We start from the raw sequence: 24132 nt of genomic DNA on the forward strand, positions 1-24132 counted from the left end.
TATCTTATCCTCTCTTGAATAAAGTCTCATGTATGCTAAGATTGTTAGAAGATCATACGATGACTTCAAGGTTCTTTTAATGCCAAGTCTTCACTGTGGATAAGATCAGTGGTTGATGTGATTTGCTAATGATAAAAAAAACACCTTACATTTTTATTCATAATCATTTCAAACCATACTGGATGTGGAAGCTATCTTAAGGTTTTGCAATGAAGTATTTTTTTGGAGATTTTACAAAATATGCAAAAATTAAATAGGATAGGGTTCAAGAATTCTATTCTAATCTTAAGGGTAGTGATGACAATAAATAGTATTCTGGTGAACAAATTCCTCAATCAATTTTTTTAATTTACTGAGCTTCACTTCACCAAGTTATACTACAACTATGTGTGAACTGGTGCAATCTTCAAGTGTTATGCCAAAGATTTTCATACCACCACATACACCATCATAAAGAACAACATATATGAATGATAGAAGTTAAACACATGCATGTAACGGGTTTAGGCTGCCTTTGCACAATGAGTTAGAATCACTAAAATGCCAAAAGTATGAACCAAAAGAATTCATAAATACACCATCATACTCTTCATTGTAATCACCACACATTAACTAGGCTTGAAGAAATTTAGGAAAACAAACAAGCACTAAGAAACATCAAGTATTCACCAAGCTTCAATGAAAACTTTTATCATCTCAATAGCTCATAGCAACAATCTCATAAAAATCCCCCCTTACAAATGAGAATTAGCCACATTGTTATTACCATCACTTAGTTTTTCACTTAAGCTATTTTTTACACTACTTGGTGTTGTCATAACACTTGTGTTGTCACTTTCGTTGTGAGGACTCAGATTGTTTCTTGTAGGCAAGGAAGCATCCTGTTGGAACCCTAAATTTTGCAAAATTTAGGCTTCCATATTCCATGCCCAAAAGAGCATATTCATAAACAGTCATGTGTAATCCCCATCTTCAAACATGTTCTCACCTTTCTTATTCTCAGAAGCTAATTTTGATGCATATTTCAAGTTTTTGATTTTTAGGTATGTATGCATTTTACAATTTGTGATGCAAGATCACACCAGATGAATTGTGCAAAAATTCACATTAAGGATTCCATTTAATATTTTGTCATCTTACAAAAGTTGTAGTAAATACAAGTTTTTTGGTGTTAATAGGCTAAAGAAAATGATCGGAGCATCTCCTAGATGGTAAATATTCCACACTATGATACTATTTATATAAACTAATTCTCTTTGCAGATGCTTATGTTATAGCACACCATATTATTCTGTCCCTAATATTCCACACTATGATTTTATTTATATAAACTAATTCTCTTTGTAGATCCTTATGTTATAATACAACATATTATTTAGTTCCTACAACCTCTCTACTTCATCAGATAAGTATTATAGACTCATTCTAGGTACAAATTTATTGAGCAATATTTACAGAGATGTTGAAGGAAATATTATTTGATTTAATTACCTTGAATATTTTTTTTTGATGAATAGTCCTTTTCAATTAATACAATTTACTAAGATTACAATTCACAAAAAAGGGGTTGGGGGATACAAGATCACCCCGCGAATGAGTTCAAACGGTCGAAGCTGGAATAAACAACATGGCCTCAGCCAAAAACTATAAACTATTCATAAAAAAAACACACTTTTAACAACCTCAAGCTGCCAAGGCAGTACCAGCAGAGGGAGGAGGATCATCTTTATAAGGAAATCCCCACGCATCAGTGGGATTGTGAGGCAGACTGGGAACAATCCAGCCGTTAGTAGCATCAGTAGGATCTGGGGTAGTCGCAGTCTCCGCATCCTTCTTGTCTGGCCACAGAGGAGAAATTGCCAAGGCCAGCCGAGGAAACTTGCCAGAGTGTGCCCGTCCAGGGGGAGGAGCCGGAGACCGGCCAGAAGCCCGCCCAGGGGGGGAGCCAGGGACCATCCAGAACCACCATGTGGTGGGGAAGTGGAGCGGTGCCTCCAAACGCCATGACCACTGCTGGGAGAGCAGTGGTGGGGACCTTGGGAGTGCGACATTTGTGAATGGTGGCCAAAGGACTTGCGTCGAGAATGGCGACCGTAAGATGAGGAGGCATCGACCGAGGCATTCGAAGGCACTCTGGCAATGGTGCAAGGAACATTGCCCCAATGATTTAAAAATTCCTGTAAGTGTGCAACCTCTAGGGAAACTTTATTAGCTTGCACCTATATCTGCATAATGACATTGTTACAAATGCATGCCTTAGTGTACATTGCAATGTTAACATCCAAAAAACTGTGAGTGAATAAAACTACATTCCTATCTTTCCATAGAGAAAACAAAATTTCCATCTTGAAAGTATGCCAAATTTGGGAGAACTTTTGAGGAAATCTGGGAGAATCACCCAGCAGGATCATGTGGCATGAAAAATGTTCGGGCCTAAAAGGCTTGAAAAAATCATGAATCTAGTGCCAATAATTCTTAGCACACTTGCAAAAATAAAAAATATGCAAAAAGGACTCAAGTTGGCCATAGAAGGGGCATCTGGGATCAGGAACCCCAATGTGCTTGAGCCGAGGCCCCAGGGGAAGACCTTGGAAGGCAAGGCACCAAGCAAAGTGTGCAATCTTAGGTTCTATAATGGCACTCCAAATGGTGTCGAACCGTTTTCTCCATTGAGAAAGCGAAGAATGCAAATGCCACCATTGATTAAGCATGTCCATCATCGGAAAGTGGGGCGAAAGCCATCTGTGTCCCATATTGGGCTTATAATTGGTAAATGGAGTGGCAAGAAACTACTTCCAATCATACCACCAAGGACGAACAGACTGAATCCCCACTTTATGAAGTAAGTGCATAGGGATGGAAGACAACAGAAGGTCATAAGTTTGGCGATCGACACGAACAAGGCGGTATTGAACTTGCATATCCTCCCATGACTTGAAATTCATGGTGACTCTTGAAAAAATGTCCTTGGTAGTGCGGATGCCACGTTTAAAGAAACGCAGAGCACTGGCACCTTGACTCTTGGCAAGAGAAGTACCTTGGAAGGCAAACAAGGGAGATCACCAAATGTTCTGTTGATTTAAGGACAGCCCATTGAGAAACTCATCACCAGCCCAACGAAGCCAAGGTTTAACAGCTTCCCAGGCTTTCTAGATGCTCTTAATAACAAAATAGCCCTGTATGACTACTGGTTCACGCATAGTGAGAAGGGTCTGAAAACTAATCCCCTTCCACGCCGGTCTGTTAGCAGGGAAGCCTGAAGAGATGCAATGCCTAACAAGAATTTTCTAGGCTTCATCTCCAGAAATAGCTTTGATAATCCATTTAGCATAGAGGGCAAGGCCTTGCTTCCAAGTGGAAAGCAGGCCGAGACCCCCAGATTCCCTTGGGAGACAACAGAAATCCTAAGCAACTCTGTGAAAACCATGATGGTCAGAACCAGAGGCCCAAAGAAAATCTTTGAGCAAACATTCTAATTTGAGATAGGAAGCTTTGGAGGGAGCCCAACAAGAAGAATAATACACATGGGTGGAAGCCAAAATCTTAGAACAAATCTGGAATTTACCAGCAAGAGAAAGCGGCTTAGTGATCCAATAATCAAGCTTTTTGCTAATCTTTGTAAGCACAACATTCCAAAGTTCCATAGGGGAAGCTTGGAAAGCAAAGGGAATGCCAAGAAAGCAGAAGATTTCTCCATGAGTAACCCATTTCCATTGGAATTGGCTGAACTAAGGTGGAGCTGGCAAAAAAGATTGTGTAGGGCCCATTTACCGTTGCGCCAAAAGCCATGACTTTTAGTGAACATGGAACACCACATAATTAACCACCTGTGGGCAGGGGAGTGCGTCGCATTACCCAATAATCTCCCCCTTGATGCACATACCAAGTGCTTACGCGGGTCAGGAAGGCACCGAGGAGATTTGAACCCATGACCAAGCCAAAACCAGGCTCTGATACCAATTGTAGGGCCCATTTGCCATTGCGCCAAAAGCCATGACTTTTAGTGAACATGGAACACCACATAATTAACCACCTGTGGGCAGGGGAGCGCATCGCATCACCCAATAGACTGTTGGTAGCAGAGCATTTTATGCCATTGAATGGCAGAGCCAGAGGCTTGACAAAAAGTGTCTAGACAATTTAAAGCATTTTTGATGTTTTCTTCGTCTTCAAGAAGAGTAAGAAAAGAATCATCAGCAAAATGACCATTCACTAACTAGGAGGAAGAATCAGGCAAGGAAATGCCATGGACCAGTCCTAAAGACATAGAGTGAGCAAGTAAATAACCAAAACCTTCAGCTGCAAGGACATAAAGCACTGGAGCTAGCAGACAACCTTGTCTCATGGAGCGAAAAAGTCCAAAAGCTTTAGATTGTGAATTATTGATCGTGATGCAAGCATTAGCATCACCAAAGAGCATCTCCATGGACTGAAAAAAATTGAGACCAAAACCTAGAGCTTGAAGCATAGCCAAAATGAAAAGCCATTCAATGCGATCATAGGCTTTAGCAAAATCTATCTTTAAAAAGATAGCCTACTGCTTGGACTTACGAGCCCATTCCATACCTTCCCAGATAGCAATGATGTTGTGAAGAATATACCTGGATTTGATGAAGCTAGTTTGTTTAGGCCGCACAATTAGAGGAAGCATATGGCAGATTTTGAGAGAGAGAGCCTTAGCAATGATCTTATAAGACACATTCAGGAGGATGATGGGCCTCCAATTGTAGAAGTCCTCAGGATCACCAACTTTAGGTATAAATTTAATATTGCCTTTATTTATGATCCCTCCTAAGCTTTTAGAATGGTATGCTTCAAGATAGACTTTGTGCAGATCAGGACCAATTTTCTCCCAAAGATGTTTGTAAAATTCACAGGGAAATCCATCACACCTAGGGGATTTGTCATCTGCCATGGAGTAAACTGCCTCTTTAAGGTCTCGGAGAGAAAGAAGTTGCTCATAGAAAGTGCGTTGCTCAACCACGAGGCGATTTGGATTAACAGTAATACACTTTCTGAGAGCCTCCTCTTGAGCAACCGAATGGCCCTGTGAAGCAAAGATGTTCTCATAGTGAAGAACAAAAGCTTGTAGGATGTCAGGTAGACTAGAAAGAACATCAGTTCCCTATTTTAGTTTTTTAATCCCAACATTGGTATGACGGGCTTAGAGAGCTTGGAAGAACTCCTTCGAGGCTTTGTCGCCAACCTCCAACCAGTGGAGATGGGCTTTGATTTGAGCTCCTTGGGCAGCATAGTTATCAGCAATTTGCTTTTCATGGCGAAGTTTGGCAAGCTGAATTTGAAGATCCACATCAAAGGGGTTGAAGGTGAGTGCTTCAGAGGCTTTTTTGAGGGCAAGGGTGTTGGCTTCATAAGACCATTTTCTAAAAATTGCCAGTTGATGCCCGTAGATGAACAAAAATTGAGCCATTCTGGTAATGGCATCATTCCACCATTGAATCCAACCTAAATGGGAATGTGGATGTGGTTCCAAATTCCAGACACGTTGTATGTGCGAGATGGTGGAAGCATGCAATAGCAGAGTCATGTTGAGGAAGAATTGAGACTTGGCCACTTTGGGGATAGCTGTTTGCCAAAAAATGCCAAAATATATGGGATAGTGGTCTGACAATGTCACATCTGTAAGGGGAATGATAGGTAGATCATGATCTTCAGATTAGGAAAAAAAGGATTGCGTTGATATCATAGCACGATCAAGACATTTCAATATGCGGTCAGGATCGGCTCAAAAATTGGACCAAGTGCGCCAGACCCCACTATCATGAGGGCGGTTAGTATTGGGATCAAAAAGGCCCAATTTATAATGCATATAAAACCAGGCTTCTCTTTCCCTAGCTGTCCAACGGAAAGGTAGAATGCCATCTTTGTCAGAGGCCACTTCAACCATATTGAAGTCCCCACACAAGACCCAAGTAGCTGGCGGCAAGTTGTCAGCAAGCCAAACCCACATTTGTGCACTTTCCACAGCATCATTGGAGGCATAAACATTAATGACTCCAAAAGAATGATTGTTAATGGAAAGCAAAAGCCAAATAATACGATGTGTGGGGTTAGAACCGTGCGAGATAATAGCAGAATGAAGGCGAGGTGACAGGAGAGTAACTACACCACCTCGGCCAGCTTCATGCTGAGAAGAAAATATGACGCTATCTTACCAAATGACATGGCATGTAGCAGAAAGCATGAAACCAAAAATCTTAACTTCTTGCAGGCAAAGAAAATTTAAATTCCCAAGTCTATGACGGTTATCCCAGACATAGTACTTTCTGGGGAGGTTTGTAAGACCTCAAACATTTCAAGAGAGGAAGTTCATGAGAACTCTTCCATATCATCCTCGTCCTCTAGAGAGGAGTAACTATTCTGCAAAAAGGTAGAAACCAGGTGGAAGTCAGACGGAAAATCCTCTGAACTTACAGCCTGCCATTTTACCCCTGATATCTCTGCATGTCTAGGAGGACTGCGAGAATGACTTGTTGCTAGTGGTACTATGAAAGAGACTCCAAGAGGAGAATGAGCCCCAGGTAAGGACAAGGCCTTGGCGGCTGCCTTAATCCCCTGCGAACCAGCAGGGTTTGAAACCTGCAAAATCGGAACAAGTGTAATGGAAGCCACTGGCGTCTCCATGCTAGCAGGCACTGAAACATTGGTAGAAGCAGGAGGAATTGCGGTAATTGCTGCATAGGATGGCTTGGGGGCCAAAGGATTCAAGGCAGGCTTGCCCTTGCGCCCAACAGTAACCCATTCTTCTTTTTTTCCTTCGACTTGTTTGACAGGCGTCGCTTTAGGCTGGGATTTGACCCTAGGCATAGCCAAAGGAAAATCCCTGATCTTGTGTTTCGCAGACTGGCACCTATAACGGGTGTTAGGTAGGTTCAAGTAAAGCACCTTTTGTGAGAAGGTTTAAGCGCCAATATGGATTTCCACAGAATCCTTGAGATCTTTAGAAAGATCAACTTCAATGCAAACACGCCGCTGAGGGCGAGCATTAAAAAATTTCTCTGGCTCCTTGGTAACAACTTTGCCAAGGGCTTGGGCAATAGACTCAATAAAAGGCCAGCAGGGCAAGGGTAGACTTGGGAATTTGACCCAAATAGGAACCTTAAGATTTTTATCATCCGAGATAGAGAAGTCTAGGGACCATTTCTGAAAAACAAGTAGAGAGGAACGCACAAATCAAGGGCCATTGGTAAAAACCGCGTCTTCTTGCGACGGGTTAGAAAAGCGAAATAAAAAAAGCCTTTGGTAAGGTTTTGCACAACGTCAAGGCAGACTCCATGAGGACTCCAACTTTTGTTGACCCATTCTCTGAACATAGCTTCAAGGGGAGTCCTACCAACAAAATACCCTATCAAGTTATGTTATTCTAACTAGTCACATGCAACATCAAATTCTTGCAAAGGAAGGACAATATCAGGATTACCTCGTGGAAGACCTTCGGGACAAAATTGCGCGGGCGTTTGTTCAGTGGCGGTGCCATAGTAGTCCGAAGCAGCAGCGTGAATACCAGAAACAACTAGTCCACTGTTGGCCGGAGCCATTATATCCTAACCTAAAGCTCCCACAGTAAATGTGGTATGACAAGTGCCGATAGAAGGGGAATGCAGGGGAAGGGCCATACGCAAAAAAAAATGAAAGTTCACATGTAGCAAGAAAACCCTAGCAGAGCAAAAAAAGACCTCGGGAGCTATCACCTTGAATAATTTTAGAAATTTAACTAATTGGTTTTACCATATAGTTTTCCTTTATGAAATTTATTGAATAATTTTAAACTTAAGAAATATTGATAAAATGATCGACCCCATCCTTTTATAAAGAACAAAGTTTACTTCATATTTCAAAAGAAAAAATTGGAGAATAGAGATGAATGATTTGAAGAAGTAGAACCAAATTTGAGTTAAAAGGAATATATGTTTCTCTATGAAGTGTACTAGTAGAAAATATATTAATGGATTAAAAGATATATTTCTGAAGCATGTAAAATGTGTTATATTATTCAAGACTGTTGAGCCATGTTTAAAAGAAGACCAAGTTGGAAGTAAAGAAAAAAATACATTTTCTTTGAGAAATATATAAATCGTGAAGATATCAGGTATTCCAAATAAGGTAAGATATCTTTCTTTTAACGATATTGAAAAATTCATCAAAATACAATGATAATTGAAACTATTGAAAAGCTGAATCACGTTTTTGCTAATCCTGAATAGTTTTGGAGGCAATCTTCAGCCGAAAATGCCTATGCATACTTACAAAATGGTTGCCAGACCATTTTTCATGCATAGGAAATATTATTTTGTACATCTCTATATGTTTCTGGAATGTCTATAGGGCTGTAAACAACCAGGAATTCCAAAAAATGGCCCAGCAAATCTTAAAACATAATTGGAATTATAGCGAATACTGGAGCAGCTACATCTTTATCATTTGAAATAAGTTGAATAGTTATCAACTCGAGTTTGGGAAATGATACATCTCACAGATTTTAAGATGCAATTGTTGCTAATATTTCTCAAAAAAATGTAGGAGTCCTTGCATATGCATAGGATAAAAACATAACAAGTGCGTAAAAGAAGTCAAGGAAATGGTATGGTGTTGATCGATTGAGGAATGCACTTAGCTTTTCATATATCCAAATTAAAACGAGTATTACTTATTCAACCAAAAATAGAGAATAATCAGTGACATAGAAGTTGTGGCAAAAAACACTAATATATTCTAGCAACACCATTCATTATGTATAAATAAAATATTATAATATCACAGGATTAAACGCGCTGTAGAAACTTTTCATCTCTATTTCATGAACCACTCATTTGGTCAGGTACAAAATAGAAAATAATGGAGACAATAGATAAGGAGATTAAATCCCATTTTAGAGTTTCCACAAAGTTTCGTAATCACATTAGCAACTTTTTCTGAATTACCAGAGAGCCTTTCCCCATCATCGTGATTGCAAAGTAACATCTTGTAACACTTAATTCTGAAAGATAAACACTGCCTATGTTGCCACATCCTAGATTTTTAAGCAATCTAAATGGCTTCATCCCAAAATTCCATCCTGCATTCTAACTACTTGAATGACTTCCCATATTGGATCATTGGAATTTTGAGGCTTGCTGGCACTACTATTTAAACTGCTGCAGGTGCTTTCATCACTAACCTTGCTGCTATTACTATCTCTGCAAGCACTAATTTTAGCACTTTCAATAAAATGTCCCTTTTCACTAACTTTGGCACTTTCACTAGTCTCTGGTATAAAATTAGTCATCATGCTAGTACCATCACTTAGTCTTGCATTTGAGTTGTTTCTAACACTACTCGGTGTTGTCATAATAGTTGCATTGTCATTGTTGCTGTGAGGACTGAGATTTCTACTTGTAGGCAAGGAAGAATCCTAGATGCTGTTTTCATCCCATTCAGATGATGCTTTATGTGACAAGTCTTCTGGTGAATAACAAACAACAAACACATTGAGCTAACTTTTCACGTCGTATATCAAAGAAAAACCCTCAATATTGTTATTATCAAACAGAATCTGTGTCTGGTAACCAATTATGGAAACCCATGTATCTCTACTAAAGAGAAACCAATTATTCTATAAAATCAGACCATGGTCAGTAAATCAACAATTCTACTTGCAGAGATCCAAACAAAACATACTAGGTATCCATTAGTTTCAATTGAAAATATGTTTTTCCCTAATTTAAAATAGTGATATAATGTTATCAACATTCAAACAATCCAATGATTAAATTTTTTTTGGTTCCAATCTGATTCTTATTTAACATTAATGACAAGATATTTTAACATTAATTGAAATATCATTTAATATGGAGATTTTTTTTGCTGAGTGGAGCCCTAGGTAATTAGTATTTGTTGACAAAATCTTTGAAAATAAGTATCAATAAGCATAGATACGGTATATTATGCATGAAAACTTGTGGCAGAGAATCTATCTCTGGGTCAATGAATAACAGTGATAAAGGGTGATAGAAACTTTCTTAATTTAATGAAGGGAGAAACCATAATTTAGCTTTGATCAGGAAGCTTTCCTCGTTGAACCAAAGGGACTCTACTCTCCTCTTCATCCACTCTTTAGCTCTGTCTCAGCAACAAACAAGGACACCCATCTGCTCTTCTCTGCGATCTCAACAACACAGGAACGTAATCATTTCAGCATAAGCTATTGGTTGATGCAAACTACATATTGATACAGGCTACACAACATATGGCCTTATAGAAAAGATGCAGCTTTATTGTTTGTGGTGAGGTTAAAGGAATTAGAGGAGTATGGTGGAAGAGACTGAAAAAGTGTATCTTCTATTTGTTATAGAATTCATGGCCTTGCATGAATGAATGGCATTGAGAAAAATACATTTTGACTAATGGAAACATCCAGATCATCAGAAGAAAATTTCAAATAGTCATGCAAGTCAGCCTCCTGTTAGGCAGGAAGATATGTGTAGAAGGAATTACCTAGGCACTAAATACAACTAGCTTGAAGCTGCAAATAGAAAAAGTTGTACTTCTAGAACACAAGAAGTAGGCATTGCAAAACAAAAGTTGAAGCTAGGGGTAATGTACTCCCATCGAAGAAAAATATGTTGGAGCAAGCATCTAAGGAAGGTGGCATTTCATAAGTCACAAAAGAAGCTAATCAGAAGTCACGATTGAAGGGTGCAGTGAATAACCCATTATATGAAGTAGTCCCATTACAATCACCTACTTCCAAAAGTGGAAGTAGAACAGGGGTTGTTCCTCAGAGAACTGCAAGAAGTACTATGAATTATTCATCAAGATAAGCATCAGAAACAAGGAACCAAAATCTTGTATTCGATGAGTCTACAATTGCACAAAACAAAAAAGCAGATCATACAGATCAAGTGTCATGTGCCAATTGCTTTCCTCGTCATTGGCCAAGAGTGTGAAAATCTCCTTCTGGACAATACTCCATAACCAGGCATGAGAACCTATCTGTCTCAAAGTGAGTGTATAATGTAGGGAGAAAATGATGATCACGAGATTGCAGTATTTTCCTTCTAGTTTGAGCTCTCAGCAACGTTTTTTGACTTGCTAGAGAGCCTTTGTCCATCACCTTCATTGCAAAGTAGCATCTTGTACCACTTAATTCTGAATGATAAACACTGTCTATCTCGCCACACCATATATTTTAAAGCAATCTGAAATGGCTTAGTTGCAAAATTCAACTCCGCATTCTAACCACTTGAATGACTTCCCATTTTTGATTAATCGACTTGTGAGACTCTTTGGCACTACTACTTAAATCACTATAGGTGCTTTCATCACTTACCTTGCTGCTATTACTACCTGTGCAAACACTACTCTTATCTCTTTCAATAAAATCTCACTTTGGCAATTTCAATAGACTTTGGTATAGAATTAGCCACATTGATAGTACAATCATTTAGTTTTTCAATTGATCTTTTTCTAATACTACTTGGTTCTGTCATAACACTTGTGTTGTCACTAGTGTTGTGAGAAATTTTTTCATATATACCTAAATCTTTTCATATATACTGCCTCCCCACAAAAAAAATTCTTTCTTGAAATATGGTAGACATATCAAATATGATGCCCTAAACCTGATCACCACACACACCCTCAATCAATTGAATGCAAAAATATATATAGGATGCATTGAAGGGTTAAGAGGTTGTAACTATCAATAGGAAGCTATAATTATCAAACAACTACCCAACAAAAACTCAAATTCATGGTAATGCAAATTTCATCTTCAAAATTTCTATACGTATTTATTATAAATGATGCTCTTCGACTATCAAATTCAACATTTTCTATTGAGATATAAGGGTTTTGGACACATTTTTCTACTACTACACTATAATGAAATCGAGTTTTGTGTCCAAGATATAATTTTACACGTTGCTATAGTGTGACTACATGTCATAACACTACTATCAATATTTTTGGGAAATAATACTTCATCTTAATGTAAAAGTTAATACAATAATTTAAAAAAACAAAATATAAATGGTGTAAAAGATACAATGAAAGAAGACATCCTTCATCATTGAAGCATATGTCAACCTAGACAATCACGTAGAAGGTGTCTAACAACTTAGATAAGTTTACATAGTAATTGTAAGAAGTGATTCACTCAACAGATTGCTAATGCATTTTATTTGAATTTTTTGTAGAGTTTTCTATTCTTTTTAAAATCTAATCTTGCCTTTCACAAAAGAAAATATTTACAATGTATTGTGAATAGTAGGAGCCACACACTTGTGATAAATATATTACCAACCCTAAGAATCAATTTCACAACCCTAAATAATGCTCGGCAAAAAATATTGCCAAGTGCCAATTTTGTTTGGCACCTTAAGGAGCCGAGTGGGAGGAGAGTGCCAAGTGAGCTTGGCAAATGAAGAACAACTTGGCACCAATGGATGCCGAGTGAGTTCGCTACTGTGGATGCCGAGTGAACTCAGTAGCCACTAGAGGGTGGAGCTCGGTAGAAGAAGGTACTGAGTGAACTCGGTAGCCATTGTAGAGATAAAAACTTCAACAAGACTTGACTGAGTGAAGATTTATAACGTGAATATTTTCACCATTAAAAAATCGGAGAGCCAAAGTATGAAGCTTCTAAATAAAATTTTCAAATGCAATGAATAGAAGAAGAACAATGGATTCAAGTATGCCTACTTGCTTTCTATTCAACTTTGATTAAATCATTACAAATCTAGGAGCATTCGGCTTCAACCAGAAAACCCTAAAACTTTAAACAACTTTAATACTTCAAAAAATTTAAACTTGTAGCTCTAATGGCTGCATACAATAATATCTGGAGCAATCACTACTTCACAGGTTGAAACAAACAATAAACTATGAACTTACAGAATGACACAAAGAAGTACGTACAACTACAGTCACATAACAAGCTTCCTTCTATCTCTGCAACGACTGGATCTGCTGATCACTTTCTTTCTACTTTGCTCTGCTCTACAACTTCTCTCTTCTCTACTCTATTGAACTTTCTTTCTCTGTCTCTCAGAATGAACAAATCAAACATTCCTTTTGTCTTTGGCAAAATATTTTCCCCCTCTTTTCAGAATTTCAAAAAATTCACCTACCACATTCATGTTTTCTGTCTACTCTGCAATCTGTCAGGGGTGGTAGGTGGGCATTTGGCTCTAGGGGCAAATGTCAACTGAAATTAATAGTCCAACACTCCCCCTTTGTCCCGAGCCAAACAACCAAGGATTACTAATGATCCACATCAACTACACCAAGACCCTCTCTTAGGTGTACAAAAGTTTCTATGCCTAATGGCTTTATGATAATGTTTGCTAGCTGCTTCTCAGACTTACAAAATTCTATTTTGATATCTCCATTATCCACCAACTCTCTGATGAAGTGATATCTAATATCTATATGTTTGCTTCTCCCATGAAAGACTGGATTCTTGGACAATGCAATAGATGAGATGTTGTCACAATAAATTGTGGTTCCATCCTCTTGCCTTTCATTCAAATCTATTAAGATCCTCCTTAACCAAATATCTTGACATGCTACTACATTTGCTACTATGTATTCAGCCTTTGCTGTAGATTGAGCAACAATAGGTTGCTTCTTAAATGCCCATGAAATTGCACCCGATCCCATATGGAACATGTATCTGGAAGTGCTCTTCTTATCATCTAAACTTCCAACACAATCACTATCAATATAACCCATCAACTTGAAATTATTTGCTGCAGTATACAAAATTCCAAAACCCCTGGTACCATTCACATACCTTAAGATCCTCTTTCCCACTTGCCAATGGGAATCCTTTGGTGTTTCCATAAATCTAGAAATCAAACTTATTGCATGCATCAAGTCTGGCCGAGTTGCAGTCAAATACATCAAACTTCCAACTATACTCTTGTATCGTGTTGGATCCATTCTCTTGCTCAACTTTAGACCTATAGCTATTGGTGTGGGGGTTGGCTTACTATTCTACATTTTGAATCTCTCCAAGATTTGCCTTGCATATTTTTCTTGAGAGATGAAGATGCCATCATGCATTTGTTTTACTTCTATGCCTAGAAAGTACTTCAAGAGACCAAGGTCTGTCATCTCAAATTCATTTTTCATGACCTCTTTGAACTCACCAATTAGAGCATTGTCATTACTAGTAAAAATCAAATCATCTACATACAAGACAACAATCAATACATTTCCATTTGCTGCCTTGATGTAGAGATTAGGCTCACCATTGCTTTTGCTAAAGCCATTGCTCATCAAATATGAGTCAATCCTACTATACCATGCCCTTGGAGCTTGCTTGAGCCCATAAAGAGCTCTCTTCAATATATACACCTTGTGTTCTTCACCTCCAATTTCATAACCAGGTGGCTGCTCTACATAGACTTCTTCCTTCAATACACCATTTAGGAAGGTGGACTTCACATCCATTTGAAATACCTTCCATTTGTGCTGAGCTGTAATTGCTATGATAGTACGCACGATTTCCATTCTTGCAACTGGGGCATATGTCTCATCAAAATCTCTGCCATACTATTGTTTGTAGTCCTTGACTACCAGCCTTGCCTTATGCCTATCAATCTTACCTTCAGCATTGCATTTGGTCTTGTAGACCCATTACACTCCAATCACTTTCTTTTTAGGAGGCAATTCAGTTAGCTCACATGTCTCATTCCTTTCTATAGCATCTATCTCCTCATCCATGGCCTTACACCATTTCTTCTCCTTAACAGCTTCTTCAAAATATATTGGATCACTATGAGAAAATGATGCAAAATTAACACTCTCATCATAATCTTTATACCTTTCATCTTGGTATATCTCCCTAGGACTCTTGGTCTTTCTTGGTAATAGGGAGGAGAGTTTGGGATCAAAATCTTCATTGTTACTTGGCACTGACACTCGGTCATGCCTAGAGGAGCTTAGAAATGACCGAGGCTTCTTGCCTTTTCTTCTATCTACTCCTTCTTCTTGTTGTTCATCAACATCTTCTTCATTCATAATTGGCACTTTACTAGAAGGGCTCAGTGACTCATCAATCGTTCTATACCAAGACTGCTTTTCAAGAAACTCCACATCTCTTGAGAGAGTCATCTTGTTGTTTAGGTACATGTGCATATGCAACACATCAAAACACCCTTAAGTGTTCAACTGTCCATCTTCCTCGTGACCATGCTTCCATTGGGATTCTATCATGAACTACTGTTGCCACAACCTCTCCCCAAAATTCAGTTGGGAGATGTTTCTCTTTCATCGTGCTCTTTGCTATTTCAACAATGGTCCTATTCTTTCTTTCATCCACTCCATTCTACTGTGGTGTATAGCTAGTTGTGAGCTCTTTCTTTATGCCATGTTTCCTACAAAAAATTACAAAAGAGTTGGAGGTATACTTCCCTCCTCTATCTGATATTAGGACCTTGATATAGTGTCCACATTCTCTTTTAGCTTGGGCTTTGAACTCAAGAAACTTATCAAATTCTTCAGATTTAAATTTCAAAAAATAAACCCATGTCCTACGACTGAAATCATTCATAAATGTCATAAAATAAGTACTCCCCCCAATGGAAGTAACTTGCATAGGAATGACTAGGTCAGTATGCACTAACTCTAATCGATATCTAGCCCTCCTATAATTTCTAGAATTAAAGGGAAGCCTATGTTTCTTACCCAAAATACAAGCCTCACACTTGTCACGTGAATTTTATATTCATTGTAAACCTTCTACCATTCTTTTATTTGATAACAAATTTAAACATGCATAGCTAAGATGACCGTACCTGAGGTGCCATAGCCATGAAGGGTCTTCAATCACACTCCTTAGAGCTGATTGTGTGGAAGGTGTAGCACAAACTTGAGATGAGAAACATGTCTCTATCCTCAAAGGAAACATTCTGTTCTTTGTCATTTGAACTAGTGCAAGTAAGTTCTTGGTCCCATCCTTTTCATGAATGACACACCTATCATTCTCCATCAGCACTTTGTATCCATTTTGAATGAGCTGACCAATGCTCATTAGATTGTGCTTCATCCTAGGGGCAAAATACATAATTTTGTATTTCCTTCTTCTCACCTTGCTTGGTGCGAACCATAATAGATCCTTTTCCCACTACTGGTAGGGTTCCATTATTACCCATTTTAATCTCAGATTTGAAACTCTTTTCAATAAATAAAAATAAAGTTTCATTACCACTCATGTGGTTGCTACATCCACTATTAAGATTCCAAACTTCAGGGCTTCCTTCTCCACCAACATTACACATGATGAAGGTAGTGGCATTGTTTCCACTTCCCATGTTCACATCAGCCACATTTTCTTGTCTTGACTGATCATTTTTCTTCTTCCAACATTCACTTGCATAATGCCCATATTTATGATAGTAGTAGCATTCTACATTACTCCTATTTGAGTTGTAGTTTTTTTTACCTCCTCTTGAAGTATTTTGTGAGCTACTTGCTCCATCTACTCTTCCTGAACTTTCTGCTGCAATATTTCTTTGTCCTCCATTACCTCGAGTTTCTGCCTGAGCCATTTCTTCCTCTTCCCCTTCCTCTTAGATTTGACTGAGCCTTAAATTCTTACTCTCTAGAATAAGAAGATGTAGATCTATTGATCCTATGCTCATGGGTTTGAAGAATACCCATCAACTCATCCATTGTCAAAATAGTGAGGTCTTTTGACTCTTCTATGGTCATGACCAAATTGTCATATTTATGAGGTAAACTCCTCAATATCTTTTCCACTATCCTCTACTCTTGATAGTCTTTTCCATTTGACTTCAGTTGGTTAATCACATTGGAGGTCCTTGAACTAAAATCTACAACTAATTCATTTTCCTTCATCTGAAGGTTCTCAAACTCCCTCCTTATATTCTGTAGCTTTATTGTAGAAACTTTGTCAGTCCCCTTGAAGTTCATCTCAAGGATATCTCATGCTTCCTTTGCATAATTTGATACTAAAATTTTGGGAAAAACTATTTCTATCATTGCTGCCTCAATCAAATTTAATGCCTTAGCATCCTTCCTCCTTGACTCTTTCAACTAAGTCTTTTGTACATTTGTGAGAGCAACATACTAAGCTGGGTTTGTCATATCATTGAATCCATTAATCACAAAATTCCACAAATCATTAGCAACCATTATGATTTTCATTTTCTTTGCCCATGTATTATAATTTTGTCCATTGAAGGGTGAAGGCTACTGCCATATCTTTCCTACATCTCCTGCCATGTCAAATATCCCAAGAACAAATTGTCCTAACTCACTTTGGATGTGGGGCCTCAAAGTTCTGATACCATGTGAGAAATATATTGCCCACCGTAAAAATCAATTTCACAACCCTAAATAATGCTTGAAAAAATCTATTGTCGAGTGCCAGTTTTGCTAGGCACCTTAAGGATTCAAGTGGTAGGAGAGTGCCAAGTGAGCTCGAAAAATGAAGAACAACTCGACACGAATGGATGCCAAGTGAGGTTGGTAGTGTGGATGTCGAGTGAACTCAGTAGCCATTGGAGGGTGGAGCTCAGTAGAAGAAGGTACTGAGTGAACTTGGTAGCCATTGCAAAGATAAAAACTTCAACAAGACTTGACCAAGTGAAGATTTATAACATGAATATTTTCACCATTAAAAATCAAAGAGCCAAAGTATGAAGCTTCTAAATAAATTTTTCAAATGCAATGAATAGAAGAAGAACAATGGATTCAAGTATGCCTACTTACTTTCTATTCAACTTTGATTAAATCATTACAAATTTGGGAGCATTCGACTTCAACTAGAAAACCTTAAAATAACCCTAAAACTTTAAACAACTTTAATACTTCAAAAAATTTAAACTTGTAGCTCTAATGGCTGCATACAATAATTCTTGGAGCAATCACTACTTCATAGGTTTAAACATATAAAATGACACAAAGAAGTACATGCAACTGCAGTCACATAACAAGCTTCCTTCTATCTCTGCAATGATTGGATCTACTGATCACTTTCTTTCTACTTTGCTCTGCTCTGCAACTCCTCTCATCTCTGTCTCTTAGAATGAATGAATCAAACATTCCTTTTTTCTTTGGGAAAATATTTTCCCCCTCTTTTCAAAATTTCAAAAAACTCACCTACCACATTCATGTTTTGTTTTGACTATGCAATCTGTCAGGGGTGGTAGGTGGGCATTTGGCTCTAGGGGCAAACGTCAACTACAATTAATATTCCAACAACACTGATGCACCACAGATGACATCGATTCAGTTGGCCCCATTTACCAAATTTTGTTTAATTAATTATTAATATGAAGTTTGAACATACAGTTTTCTTTCCTATGTATTTTTATTCTCCCTACTTTTTGTATGCAATTAGGGTTGTAGGTGAAAACAAATATCAAATATGTTTAAGCTATATTCCATAAGATCTCCAGCATCCAACTCTAGCAAAAAAATATTGTGTTTTCCCCCAACATTTAAAGTTGCTTTATGGTTTTTGAGAAAATTAATTTGATTACCAAGAAACTTGAATAGCCTTGGAGAATTATTTGGTTTCATACTTTGAAGTGATATATTTGAAGCCAATGCAAGAAGGAACATTTTTTTATTAATTTGGGTTGTTGTAGGTTGCCTTGCTTGAGATGAAGTTGTAGAGCCAAAGGCTTTGGAGAACACTTTAGGTCAAGTCACAACTATATATAATTGAAAAAATGGACGCAGTATTCCCAAGGTAACTTATCTTTCTATGTTAATAATTACTTCTGTCACTTATAAGAAATATGGGAATTTGCAAATCATATGGTTGGCTTTTATGTGCTACTGATGTATGACTCTTCTCTTGATTTAAATAGTCTAAGGTTAAAAATGCTTTTATAGATATGATGGTGTTAAGAAAATGTTCTATTTCTTGTTAGAAATTTTTTAATTAGATTTCTATAATATACGGCAACTACTAGGTTTTTGAATCAATTGAGTAGGAAATTTTTTCATATATAAATATTTACTGTCTTGTCTCATGTGCTTTTAAATTGTAAGCCTTTTCTATCTTGTGCATGGACTTGAGCATTATGGATTTTAGATGTCTAGGAATCTTAACTAATAATGAGAATACCATGATATAGTGCATAATTTGACTTGTTTAGATGCCTTTGGTGCAAAATACATGCTAATTAGGAAATAACTAATCCCTTTGAAGTTTTGTTAAGGGTGTACTAAAGCTTACCCTAAACACCAATTGAGCTTATGCCTATATTACTTTTTACCAACTTAGTAAATCCAACTGAGCTATATAATGACATTGAGGTTGTCAATAGTAAAACACTAGTTTTAGTTGAGTCATGAACCATAGAGAAGTTGGTGTTGAGTTATGAATTCATTCTTTCTTGCATTGAGATGTTTTGACTAGTACTATAATTTTTCTTGTGGAAGAGTTACTACATGCCCTATGTTGGAGCATAAATTTTAGTTTCAAATTTTATTGCGAGGAGTGATCAAAGGTGGAAGAAGGAAGGATTCATTAGCAAAAGATTATGGGACATTTAGTGATCCTTCAATTAATGTAGCAAGAACATGCATAGTTGTAGTCATTTTTGGATCTTGTATTCTATTTATTAGCTCAGAAAAGAATTACAACACTACTAAAAGACATCATGCAATATGAAAATAAATTGATTATCAAAAATATAGAATGCTTATATATACATATGAAATTGCAAGTAGTTTACAAGGGTTCAAAATTTTTTGTTGAGGGAAACTGAGTTTTTGGAGGGTTGTATGAGAGTGTAGAATCTATCTATTGAAGAATGCGATGAAGCTAAGAATCTCTTTTACTCTAGAATTAATATTACCATTTGTTCATAATTTTGGAACTTCTATAAGGCACTTGCAAACCACCTAAGTGAGAGAAGAAAGGTTTAGATGCATGAAGGAATTCATAACCAGACCTTGTGAAGATATTTTGTGAACTTCAATGGTAAATTTTGTATGTTGTTATGCATGTTGTAGTAAGGATCTTATTTTCTATATGTACTCTTGTTTGAACTAAATTTCAAGATCATACATTGGAAATTCTGTAGCAAGAAACAATTCACATCAGACAAAACAAGACATAGCAAAGATCAAATATTCTAGAGATAAAAACATAGTGAAGAATAATAATTTCCAGTTCTTTTGATCATCCATCTCTACAAATCTCATTTCTAGCATATTTTCATTGTAATGGAGGCTCTATTGAATCTTATTCATCATTACTATGTTGTACGATTAGGCTCAAGTTCCTAGTCACCATTGGCACACTCAACCAACATGTTCAACAACAAGTATTTTGAAAGAAACATTAGTAACCATTTGTGAAGATGTCATTCTTATGGAGTTCAAAACCATTATAAATCAAACTAGAGTGTGTTGATCAAATTTGAGCCAAAAATATTTAGGGCATTTGCAATATAATTTAGCCAATTCTTTTGACATGAGGCAAATGTGGAGGGTAGCAAGAGGAAAACTTGATGTTTGTAGAGGCATTGTTCTAAATACTACAATGGAAAAAATTGACATATCTAGATGCACTATTTGAAATGTTTTAGTAGAAGTGCTTGATTTTTGTAGAGTAATAGAAACAAGTGAACACCAAAATACAATCGTGAAATTGAATAGTGGTATGTTGTTGTTAAAGAATTGGTTGGAGAAGGAAAAAAAAATTGATATTGTGAAGACATGTTTAAGATTGGGTAATGGTGAAGGGGGTTTCTATAGGTGGAAAAAGAATTTGTGGATGATGTGCCTCAAAAAGTGTTGCAAAAACGATTCACACCACTACAAAAAGATATGCTCTTCATACAACTATGTAGTTCCACTGCCTATTCCTCCATATTTTGTTTCTTTGGTCGACAAGGCTATTTGAGCAACCCACAGTGTAGAGGATGAGAAAGTTCTTACAAGCACACATCCTAATGTCTGTATTGTCAATTTCTATGAAGAATGTGGGAGGTTAGGGTTACACAAGGGTAGGGATCAAAGCCCTTAAAGCTTGAAGAGAGGGATACCTGTTCTATCATTCTCATTTAGTGATTTGGCAGAGTTTATATATCATACTATAAGTACATATAAAGATGAGAATGCCATGAGAATGATGTTGAATACTAGAGATGTTTTGATCTTTTGAGGCACATCTTGGTGTGTTTCACATGACATATCTCATCTCAATCTTCACACTACACCCAAATGGCTTATTCAATGCACTAGACTTGCAACAAGATGAGTAAACCTCACTTTCAGGTAGAACAATTTTAGTTTTTATTTAGTATTGATAGTAGTAGGAATTCAATTTTCTCCATGGAATTTTCTATATTCCAATTTCAAACCTAGGATTTTAATCAAAAACTGCAACTTGGGGTTCTGTGTTTCAATGTTCGAGTATTGAGAAAGTTTGTTTTGGTGAGGGCAAGTAGGAACATCAATTTTGGCACATGACATCCTTTCTTGGATGAGCATTTAAGAAATGCACTGTTCCCATTATTTATGAACCATATTAATGTAATGACCTATTAATGGAATTGAAGAGTGTATTTCAAATTTGATTGCTATTTAATTCTTGAAATATTTGCATACTTATAGTCTACCAAGAATTCTTTTGACTATTTGATAGTTGTATAGGGACCTTAGAGTTTTTCTTTGTGAGACATTTTCTTACACTTTGCATTCATTGTTCAAGTAGATTCTTTAAGTTTTTCAAATGCATGATGTAGTTGCAGGTTGAGGATTTTTCTATTGGAGCTTGACTATAGTAGAAAAGAATGGGACTTGATCTTAGTATTAACAACTAGGAGTGAAAATATTGGGTTTTTCATGATAATTAATGCTAAATCATTGACCTATATTAGAAAAGCTCCTAAAGTATTAGATCTTAATAACATAGTTACACATGATTGATATCTTATTAAACATTCCCCAAGTAAAATGATGATCTACTTGATATTTAACAATGGATAACTTTGTTCTTTAAGTATCTTTTCTAGTTATGTTTATACAACCCATGTTAGTTGATAAGATGATCCATAGGCTCCTATTATTCTTGTATTTGTTTTTACTCTAAAGTAGAATCAAGGATTTAGTGTGTTAGATGCCTTTATTTTTCTTCTTTATTTATGTTATGAACTACGGTTAAAGTGATTTTTGTCTACATACTTTTCTTGCATTTAGATCAGCTAATGCATTTGATCTACTGAGCAAGCTATCCAATATAATGCTTGTAAGAATATTAGGATTTTATCTATCTTGTGGGTCAACCTTATTTTGTTCTTGCTGCTTTCTTTCTTCTTGCTTGCTAAATCAGGCTTCTTTTTTGTTTGTCTTTTTTTTTTTTTTTTTGATTTTTGCATTTTCTTTCAATCAATCAAATTACCTCTACAATGTGCCTCTGGGTAAATACATTCTTGGTTATCATCTTCTAACTTTTTCTAAGACCCTTGGAAGACCCTATGTAATCTAGATGCTTCACCTTTTCCTTTGGTATCAAAACCTTGCTTGCCCAACCCACTCTTTAGAACATACTTAATCAATAGTATTTCATTTTGATATTGTTAATAACATACTTTTACTTTCAACCCATACTTTATTGTGTGTCAATGTACTTTCAATATGTTGTATTCTATTTGGCTTATGCATCAACATTGACCCCTTGAATAACATTACCACATTAAAACTTCTTTTAGTTAAATTTTGAGTATATAAGATTCCTTATTGTGTGCTTGAGGATTTCAAATCATTTTTCTAATGTCGTCAATGATGCTGATTATTGTAGCCTTGATATTTTATTTATCAACCCTATATATTTTCCACATGCTTTGAGAAAATCTGCATATGCCAATGTTGCATATCCCAGATGATTTTATTTCTTCATGACAACAATTGTCTTGAAGTGATGCCTCATCTAAAATATATCAGGTTGTCTCTTTTTATGAATTGTTTAAGTCACTATTTAAATTAGGTACACTACTACCTTTTCTCTATCATAATTTTTTAAATTTTTTTAGGAACTTTAATGACACTAATTATTTAAATCTTTGTAATTTATTTGAAACCATTATGTATTTGTCATTTTCATTTCCTTAACAATTGTTCCCACTAATTATCACTATACAATGATTACTTAAGATCTTCATAGTAGTCTTATAATTCACTTCCTTTTATATTTGTCCATTCTTCATTGTATGTGTCTATCAAATATTTATTGATTCTTTCAATTTTCTTATTTTATCGAGCCCCTAATTTATGTTGGAGTGTATTTGAAATATGTTTCTTTCCAAACTTTATTAACTTGGTGATTTTTGTATCATGGTTTACATGATTACATATTTATTGACTTGATGGGACCATGATATGCTACTATTAAATTCTATCATTAATTTCCATGTATAGGCTATAGAACTTGCTAAGGTTTATCTTCATGTTGCTGCATAATCTCCCTCACACTTTTTGTAAGCATGATAATACTTAGCCAAAGATATATTTCACTATACGTGACAAGGAAGAGGGTATTTTTTCACTTGGACATTTTTTATTAATTACTCATGAAATCCTTTTCTTTTATGTTTGTCTCCATAGAAACAATTGTTGTCAATTCCTTCTTGTATTGCTTGGTTAGTCAACTGAGTTTATTTGACTCACATGCTTTGGTTAATAATCATATCACTGTCAATGTCATACTTTTCAACAAACTTGATTGCAAAACCTTGACATCAATGATAATACATTCATCAACCATAACCACCAGTTAGTGGAACGAAGTGTCAAATGTTTTATCATTCTATATTTTAAATAATGTTAGATTCTCTTTAAAAAGAAAAGCATATCAAGATAATTGAGGTTTGGTCTTTGACCATGAACTTTTGCTTAAGGTTTTGAGTCACTAGACTTTCTTGAATAATCTTTCCATCAATAATTCAAAGGAATTGTGATGTAGGAGCATCCAGAGGTATAAGGGCAATCTTGTGTCACCCAAAAAAATGTACTTAGACTTAGTTTCTGTTTCATTTTTTTACATTTTTGGATACCCATTTGGCTCAAATAAAGGTTCCAACTCTCATAGTTCAACTATTAGTGCATTTGAAAATCTCAAAAAAATAGGAGCATGTATTT

At 36.4% G+C, this 24132-nt stretch overlaps 1 pseudogene; it reads left to right on the top strand.

The window, feature by feature from the left end:
- The first annotated feature begins 20653 nt into the window (after positions 1 to 20653).
- On the top strand, positions 20654 to 21157 carry LOC149547373 (DNA N(6)-methyladenine demethylase ALKBH1D-like; annotated as a pseudogene).
- Positions 21158 to 24132: the final 2975 nt, after the last annotated feature.

Source organism: Cupressus sempervirens, chromosome 7 (genome assembly GCF_028749045.1).
Source record: "Cupressus sempervirens isolate cs-2001-9-10 chromosome 7, ASM2874904v1, whole genome shotgun sequence".
Classification (NCBI taxonomy): Eukaryota; Viridiplantae; Streptophyta; class Pinopsida; order Cupressales; family Cupressaceae; genus Cupressus; species Cupressus sempervirens.